General features: G+C 42.3%; 1 protein-coding gene across 1 annotated transcript in view; it reads left to right on the top strand.

Moving 5' to 3' along the window:
- Positions 1-7,718: 7,718 nt before the first annotated feature.
- LOC137193495 (complement component C8 beta chain-like) overlaps positions 7,719-8,866 on the top strand; it is a 50,641-nt gene continuing 49,493 nt past the window's right edge. Inside the window, exon 1 of the mRNA XM_067604710.1 lies at positions 7,719-8,198. The gene's annotated coding sequence lies outside the window, so the exon portion shown is untranslated. The remainder of the gene's footprint in view (positions 8,199-8,866) is intronic.

The raw sequence follows: 8,866 nt of genomic DNA, 5'->3' as shown, positions 1-8,866 counted from the left end.
ATCATTTCTGTGTATTGTCAAGCTTCATATTCTGCCAGATGAAAACTCTCTAAACAATAGGTTGGCACATTTAGGATGGAGATGGGGATTCGGTGGGAGGAGAGGGATACCCAGACTCCAGATGTCAGTGCAGCCGCCTCTGAAGTGTTGTGTGTGTGTGTGTTTGTATGTGTCCACAGCAGCTTTTAAATAACCCATAGTCAACATCTCATTATTACTGTATCAATTCTACTTTTATTTATTATTTATCGGTAATTTCTCTTGATTTTTTGTCTTTCTAAAGCACTGTGTAACTTGTTTTTGAAAAGTGCTATATAATTAAAATTATTATTAGTATAATTATTATTATTATCTTGGTGAACTGACTCCTGCATGATGATCAAAGCCTCCAATCTGGGCCCTGCACCAGTTTCACTCTGAAATCTCTTGTGAATATCTCGGGGCAGCCCTGCACATGTGGAACTGTGAGCAGAAAGCCTGCCTATGTGTCAGCGTGCCACAGTTTTGCATCTTGCGTGCGTGTGTGTCATGTAAAGTACGTGTGGGTGGTTAAATATATATGTCAGTTAGACACAGAGAGGTGTGCAGCAGCTGCACCCATCTGTCTGCATGTACATGAGAGTGTGATGATGCGAAGATGTGTATGTAGGTGTGCCTGTCAGGGCTGTGAAGGGGAGGTCTGAAGGATGCTCTTGATGGGAAATCAAATGCTCCTCGACCCCCTCCTCCCTCACTCCAACTCAGCTAGTCATTTAGCGAGGCTTGAGTCTTAACATCTTGTTTTCCTTTAAAAAAAAAAAAAAAAAAAAAAAAAGAGGGAGAAAATTTGACTTGTTTACGAAGCAAAAATATTAATGTTTTAAAATATGGCAGACAACTGCATTCATCTGGAGATAGTCACAAATATTCTAGAACCAGGTTGATTTGCATTGAAAACAAGTGAAATATTCCTCATTCTGCTGACATTTTATTTTTCCTCCGCTTGCTTTTGGAAAAGGATTTTACAACTCAGAGCTATGGAGCCCTGAAACAAAATGTAGTAAAATGTTATGAGACAAGTCAAAATTATAACCAAATACATCAGTTAATATTGGTGATTAAATAATTAAAATGCAGTATAAAAAGAAATATAAAACTTTAACCTGCAATCTTTAAAAAAGCAATTTCCTTTATTATTATCTCATATTGTTATTTCCTTTACAACCACTCAGCTGAAAAAAATAATTGATCTATTTATCTTTCACTATCTTATTTTATTCAGCCTATTCTTTTTGGGGTTAGGGTCTTGTCACACATTTAATCTTTTATTTTCCCCATGCAACATTTCCCATTTTTCTGACCACCTGTGTGGGTAGCTGGCTTAAAGGACCAGTGTGTACGATTTAAGGGGATCTATTGGCAGAAATGGAATATAATATTTATCAGTATGATTTAATTAGTATATAGTCACTTGAAAATAAGAATCCTTGTGTTTTTGTTACCATAGAATGAGTCCTTTATATCTACATAGGGAATGGGTCCTCTCTCACTATGTTGCACCGCCATGTTTGTACAGTAGCCCAGAACGGACAAATCAAACACTGGCTCTAGAGAGGACCTTTGGAGTTTTTCCCAAGTTTTGCAGCAACTCCTACACGCTTGGAAGGGAGGAGTTGAGCCACCAAATCTTACACACTGGTCCTTTAACAGGAAAGAACAGCAGCTTAACACACTAAACACCTGCCTTTTCAGCTACTTAGATGAAGCTAACCTTCATCATAAAACTACACCAGCTAGTCCAAATAATGGAATAATCCATATGCTGTGTACTGCTGTAGCAGTACTGTACAAACTCTTGTAACAGTAGCAAAACCTTTTAGCCAGCAAGCTATTGCTAACGTTAGCTAGCTAACATGGACGTTCACAGCCACCATGCTCCTGTCTTCATGAGTTTTGGGGCTCAATAGACTAAAGGTCTTGTGAAGATGGACATTTTTGCTGTGCAGAGATGACAGACACGACACACAATGTGGGAAGCATATTTCCGAAAGTGGAAAGGCTGAAGCTCTGTTTCCCTACTGTCCTCCATTTACTGTCTTCAGTTTGTCCTTCTCTGATGCCTCGCTTTAAAGAGCATCAGGGAAACCCAGTTCTCTCTCGCTGGATTCATTTGACACTTGTGTAAGTGTCTTGGGATTTTATGCATCGAGATGTGCAATACACACCCACACGACACACTGAAAAACACACTCACACAAGCGGAGGCGCACAGTGTGAAACACAACCCTACACATACACAAACAAACCCCCTCTATGCAGTGCAGTAAATACAATGATTGTATTTTGGCTCCATTTTCTCCAGGGTGGTGACAAGTCTTTTTTCCTCTCACATGGTTGAAATGAAATCCAATTATATCTGTAATGGCTCTCCAACTCTTCTTCTGCTTTGAAGGAGTCAGCTTGCTTGAGTCACCACTGTTGGACCCAAATGTGCTCAGTAAATTAGTGATGCGCAATGGTGCAAATGTGCAATGGAGACAGATGTAGTGTGTGTGTGTGTGTGTGTATGTGTGTGGTCCGTGGCTCTTTTTTGGGAAGTTAATGTTAAGCAGTGACTAAACTTCCCTCAAACTTTTTTTACTCTTCTATGTGTGTCATATGTTATGGCAATGACTGTCTATTTGCATATTTTAATTAAATAGCTTGGATTTCGAATTAATCACTTCCTAAATTTATGGGGTAATTATATGGTGTTTGTCCTTGACTTGGCAGCATCACCCACCCATGAATAAATTCATCATAGTCTTGTGATGGCAGGCAAAGTTACGCTGACACCTGCAAACTTTGTTTCATCCACTTACCCCTCAATTACCCTCTTTTTCTTTCTTTTCTGACACAATAAATCACATACTGTCACATTGTCTATGTCATCGGGCCCCTGTGACAATTTGATCACAGTGATGTGTGGGTGGAATGAGCGTGTGCAATACATGCTTGTGTGTGTGTATGTGTGTGTGTGTGTGTGTGTGTGCTAGGATTTCTAAATACCCAGTGCACTCACTAAAATAAAGGACCTCTTTGACAAACCGGACATGAACGAGGTGTCGTGTGTTTCCATGGTACCCTGAAATGTGTGCTTAGTGTTGCTGATTGGGGAAAGAGAGTGCCACCTCACTGTTTTCACCTCTTCACATGATAATAGAGTACTCAGACTTACATCAGATCAACCAGTGTGAGATCAACCCGTTGGTCGTTTTATCAGATAAATGATAAAAACCTTTTTGGTTGATATGTGCGAAACATAATTTATATATTAACATTGATCAAACGAGACAAACGATCTTGAATCATTTTAGAAATATGTATGTGTTCATGAATTTGGCCTGAAGGCAGGAGCGAAAGAAAGATGCAAATGGCTAAGAGTTAAGACTTTGCCAAATTTCTACAACAGACAGTCATCAAGATGTTCAGACACCAAATAGCTGGCATGATATCTGTACACTATCCTGTATCCAAAAAGCACACAGATGTAATGTTACCACATTCTGTCAACGCTTTTAATTAAAAATGTGCATTCAGCAGATGGATACTGTATACTGTAAATCTTACTGCATTTTCCCTCCCAAAATGCAAATTGGCACCTGCCACTGTCCATCTGCTTTATTTCCTGTTCTTGTGATTTAATATCAGCAGCTAATAAACCCTCACACCTTGAGATTGAGCTTCAACCATGTGTATCTTCCGTCCTGTAGCCAGACTGAGTGCGTCAATGCTGCACTTAGGATGATTTCATACTGTTAACGGGAGAGTTCAAAGTTCACTTTTAGTATCCTCCCAGTTCACTGCTGATGTTTTGAAATTCAACTTTGCATTGACTGGATAAATTCTGGCACATTCAATAAATCAGGTTAGTTAACAGAGACAGAAATTATACATCAAAATTTCAGCATGAGAAACTCTTTTTCTACCCAAATAGAAGAGTAATGAGGAGTCCTATTTTCAAAAGTGAATGTTTTCTAAGCTAGTTTAATGGCTGCATCAGGATTTCCATGGTCTGATTATCCCATGTTTTATGAGCAAGATTTTCTCCAGACCTCTGCGACCTTGACAAGATAGCTGATGTGGCTATGTGAGATTAATGAGCTGGTGTTGTGGCTTTCAGACTCAGACAAGTCACAATAATGCCAGAGAGCACCGAGACACAAAAGCACAACAAAGCTTAAACGTGTGGCACAACACACAGATACATTTTGAAATCTTGATAAAAATCTGCATCATTTTTCTGCAGCTGTTTGTGTCCTCTGCTCATTCTATACCTTTACTGGGCTCATTTCATTACTGCTGTTTCAGGGTAATAGTAAACATCTGACCAATTGACAAGTGTTGAGTAAAACTGACCAACTGAGCCAGAAAAAATGGGCCTAACTGTAAACTTCCTGCTTCAAGATGGAAAGCTGCTTAAGCCAGTGATAACTGAATTTGGCCACAGCAGACAATCTATCTCTACCAATCACCTTATTTAGTTAATATAGGGAACAAAAGGTAATATCTGACTCTAAGTACTATGTTCACTAGCTAGTTGCTAACTTTGTAACTCTGCTGTTTGGTGCTGGTCAGTTAGTGTACAGTGGGCTTATAAAATATTTTTTGCTGAAAACAGCTGCTTGTGTCTAGGAGCAAAGTTGATGAGAAAAGTTGAAAGTGAACCAAAACTGTCAATTTGTGTGCCAGAAAATCAAAACAACACGCTGAAAGATTCTAAAACGCCCTATAGAAGTGAGGGAAACTACAGTCGAGCAATTATTCTAAGTGGGTTCATCACTATGGGCGACCCCTTCACATTACACTTCATTCACTTTATACTTCATTTCACCCATTATTCATATGAAAATATTGATTAGTGCAGCTTTAATACGGTTTTATGATTATGAGCAATTTCGCTGTAACACTGCTACAAGATTTGAATCCTTTTACTAGCTACAATACTAGTCATCATTCAAAACTCTGTATGCTAAGGGTGTTGGCACAGCGCACCTGAGTGACACGTTAGGTTGAACAACTTGCTTATCTTCCCCCAAAATTGGTGTATTACTTTACCACAGCTTCTCTGGCTTTGTCCCCTGAAGCGCAAGACCTCCAGACATGCTGGTGTCTGAGTACATTATGATTAGCTATGCTACAGGAAATGAAGAGGCCTGGGGCGAGACTGATAAAAGGAGAACTTTTCAGCAGCTGGAGCAGTCAGGGTCAAAGGTCACATGTCATTTATCGATGTCAGGCTTCTCCCTGCCATGCCTCTCTGAATGCTAATCACTCACGCTAGTACGACAATACGATTAGACTTGATTAAAACAGTCCATTAGCATAGAACTCAGTGTTGACTGAGCACAATACAGCACAAAACAGCCTTCTCTTCTCTGTAGCGTGCTCAGTCTGTGACTGTTTTCTTGTGTCAAGAACACAGTGAAATGCTAATCAGTGGTCAAGTCTTTAGCAAGCTACAAGCCTTGCTGAGGAGCGGGACACAATGTAGCAAATCAGCATTTAGTGTGAGCATGTTTTCTGCTTTTTAAGTGCATGTTGTATCATGATCGCTGTAACCAGGAAGTACTTATTGATCAGCTTTCACTCCAAGGTTTCACAGGGGGGCCACCAGTTAACCATCTCTCCTCTGGGAGATGACTAATCATTTGCAGGGGTACGGCTATGAGAATTTTGACTGCGCTAATCTCTGGATTGAAGGGAGATTAATCGCCATGTGGGGTGATGACTCTCCTCTTTGTCTTTTTGTCTGGATGGGGATCTGCTCGCCTTATCTTATCGCTCTGCCTCATTTCTCCAGGGCAGTTCCCTCCTGTTATCAGCACAGCTCCATCTACATGGAAATCAAAGCCTTTGCAGAAGTGGAATACGATTAGTGAGGGTGAAAAAAAATCTAATCTTTCCCCTCTTAATTCATGCTAATAATACAGCGCTGCAATTTACGAAGATGGAGAGCTGAACAACAACAAACACTCTCATATTGTGAAGGTGGACGGATGGATGAACAAGGTGGCACAAGAGTGTTGGGTTCATGTGTAACTTGAAACATTTCATCTGCAAGGCTTCTTTTTGTCTGTGGGCCTTGAAAATGAGGATTAACTCTCGCCTCACAGGACACAGCTGCCTGATTCCACTGCTGACACTGACCTCCTTTGTTTTTTTAATGACCAAAGAATAGATGCCCGTGTGCATTTGTGCATTTGTGTGTGTTTGTGTGTGTGTGTGTGTGTGTATGTGTGTGTGTGGTAGCAAGGGTGGCCGATAAAGGGGGGGGCGGGTTACAGAGGGGATTAGAACCCACACAGCAGCCTCCCTCTCCAGTAAACAAAAGTACATGGTGCTGTACAGTGTGTATGTGTGTAAATGTATAACATGCCACCGTCACTGCTGGTGACACTAGACAAAAAGAGGAAGACTGAGTCCATCTGTGAAAGCAGCAGGATTAAGCCATGCTCAAGCCAAGAGCTACATGTCAATCAACCACTAAGTGTATGTGTGAGTGCATGTACTTCTGCCAGCATGTGTGTGTGTGTGTGTGTGTGTGTGTGTGTGTGTTACATACAGCTCTCGTCCGGCAGTGGGGGGAGGGAGAACCCCAACACTTGTTTTCATTTGTAATCTGTGGGATGGAGTGAAGCTAGCAATACATCAATCACACTCAGTAGCTGCAAGACAACAAAAAATGAAAAGAAAAACTTTTTTATGGCTTCTTACACCCAGTCTGAAGCAAACATGAATCAGATACGACTGACATCTCTTCGCCTCTGTGATAAAGAATATAGCAAACTTCAAGCTTCAAAAAACAACAACATTGATGTATAAGATGTAACAAATACTCACCCACAGTACATCTGCTGGAATGTCAGAGGATTTCTCCACGATGAGGCCCAGACAGTCTCGCGCACACTCCCACACATGGGTCACCCCCCTCGCTACTGTCTCTTTGAGACGCTTGTTGTCGAGCTGTCAGGACCCCCTGCTGCTCCCCCATAATACACCAGCACTTTTGCATGGCACCCCGTAGGGGCCAGTCTGAAGCCATCGGTGTGCTGGCTGCGGTCAGCGTCCATTCACAGAGGCAGAGGCTGCCATAGGTGTGTATGTGTGTGTGTGTGTGTGTGTGTGTGTTGGGGGGCTTGACCTAGATGTAGCAGCCAGTTCAGTAGCAGACTATGAAGGTGGGGGGTCATTATACCCCCACGTGCCGTGTACCAGTGATTGAAGCTGGCTCGCTCCCCTACACCTTTCACCCCGACTGGAGGGGGAAATTGAAATCAATACAACCTATGATGAGGCGACTGGAGTGGGACAGGGGTGAGGGAAGAAGGAGGCAGGGCGAAGGGGGGGGGCTTTGGCTTGACGGATGGCTGGTTAAAGGGGGACGATCAATTACCCTGATGGATTGCTTTTTGGGGATTTCAGAAATGAGACGGATCTCTTGCTCCTTAAAGACCGATTGTCCACTGAAGGAGGGAATAGATGGGAGACTGCTCCACTGCAGTTTGCTTAACATCCTGCAAGGCTGGAATATCATTCACTTACATCTTTGTTGTTGTGAGAAGTGGCAACTGGTCCCTCCTCCCTCCCCAATCCTTTATTTTTCGAAAATGTTTAATCCCCTTCGTCCCCTCCCCCCTCCACACATTCTCTCTCTCTAACGGATCCCCTCTCTCTACATTATTCTCTGTGCATTTTAATTTTTTTTTTTTCTGTCACGGGGGGCCCAGTTTCCCCGCCCACTCTCCTCATTTTAGCCTGAAACTAGAATAGTGGAGCCAAGAAATAGTTAATCTCTCCGGCTGCTGCTATGATTGGCCGCTGCAGCGCTTCAGCCTCCTTGAATGAGAAACAGGGGTAACCAGGCAACTTCAGTGCTGGAGAGAGAGAGAGAGAGAGGGAAAAAAAGAAGATAGAGCTTTACGGGATCTTAGAATTATGGAAGAATTTTGAACATGTAAAAGCGAGGCAATGTGATTTCACCTTGTGTGTCCGGCAAATGGAATTAACAAATGGATTTTCTTAAACACGCTCTCTGCCTCTCTCTCTCTCTCCCTGTCTCTCTCACTCTCTCTCTCTCTCTCATTGGGGGAAAAAATAGAGCGCTCAAATGAAGGGGACACAGATGTGGATTAAAACGCATAAATGGAACACTCCAGAAAAGCATCCGCTGAGAAAAGGTGAGTGACATCTCACTTATGAGCATCTCTATTAACGGGAGTCTTTTAAACTGTGAAACTGTAGAGCTGTTTAAGGATGCAAGGCAGCTCAGCGACATGTCAAGATTTATGGATAGGATGCGTTGGCCGCTGAAGGAACAGAGCAGTCCGCTATGACTGAGAGAGACAGTCTCATAAAGAATAGAAATGAAACAAATAAAATCCGAAATGATCCCGTGAGACTGATCATCGCTAGTGCTTGGGTGGATTTGAATGTGGAGTCCTTTAAAGCGCAAACGCCGGTCGCCTGTCAAATAACCTGCTGTCCCATATTGAATTGCGCACAAATTGGAAATGGACATTTCGATCTGAAATGATTGCGGTGCACGAGCTAGCCTACACGTGAAGGTTATGTTGCTTCATACCATCTGAAAAATACAAGTATCAGTAAAAGCTAAAAGCTTTTTCGACCACGTCTGTACCCCCTCCCTTTCCTAAATATTCAAATGATGTCCTGCTGCAACAGCAGTAAGTCATCTTCCAACGGCTGCGCGTTAAACAGCTTTGAGCCCGAGTGAATGACTGAATGATGACGCATATGTTGATGAACGTATCGATTTCTGTACAGAAACGGTTAGAAAATGCACAGATGAGAAGTGCTCAGGCTGCATTGGGGGCTGAGTACCTGT

The sequence above is a fragment of the Thunnus thynnus genome, chromosome 12 (genome assembly GCF_963924715.1).
Source record: "Thunnus thynnus chromosome 12, fThuThy2.1, whole genome shotgun sequence".
Lineage (NCBI taxonomy): Eukaryota > Metazoa > Chordata > Actinopteri > Scombriformes > Scombridae > Thunnus > Thunnus thynnus.
The sequence above is the reverse complement of the archived record's forward strand: the minus strand, read 5'-3'. Positions and strand labels throughout refer to the sequence as shown.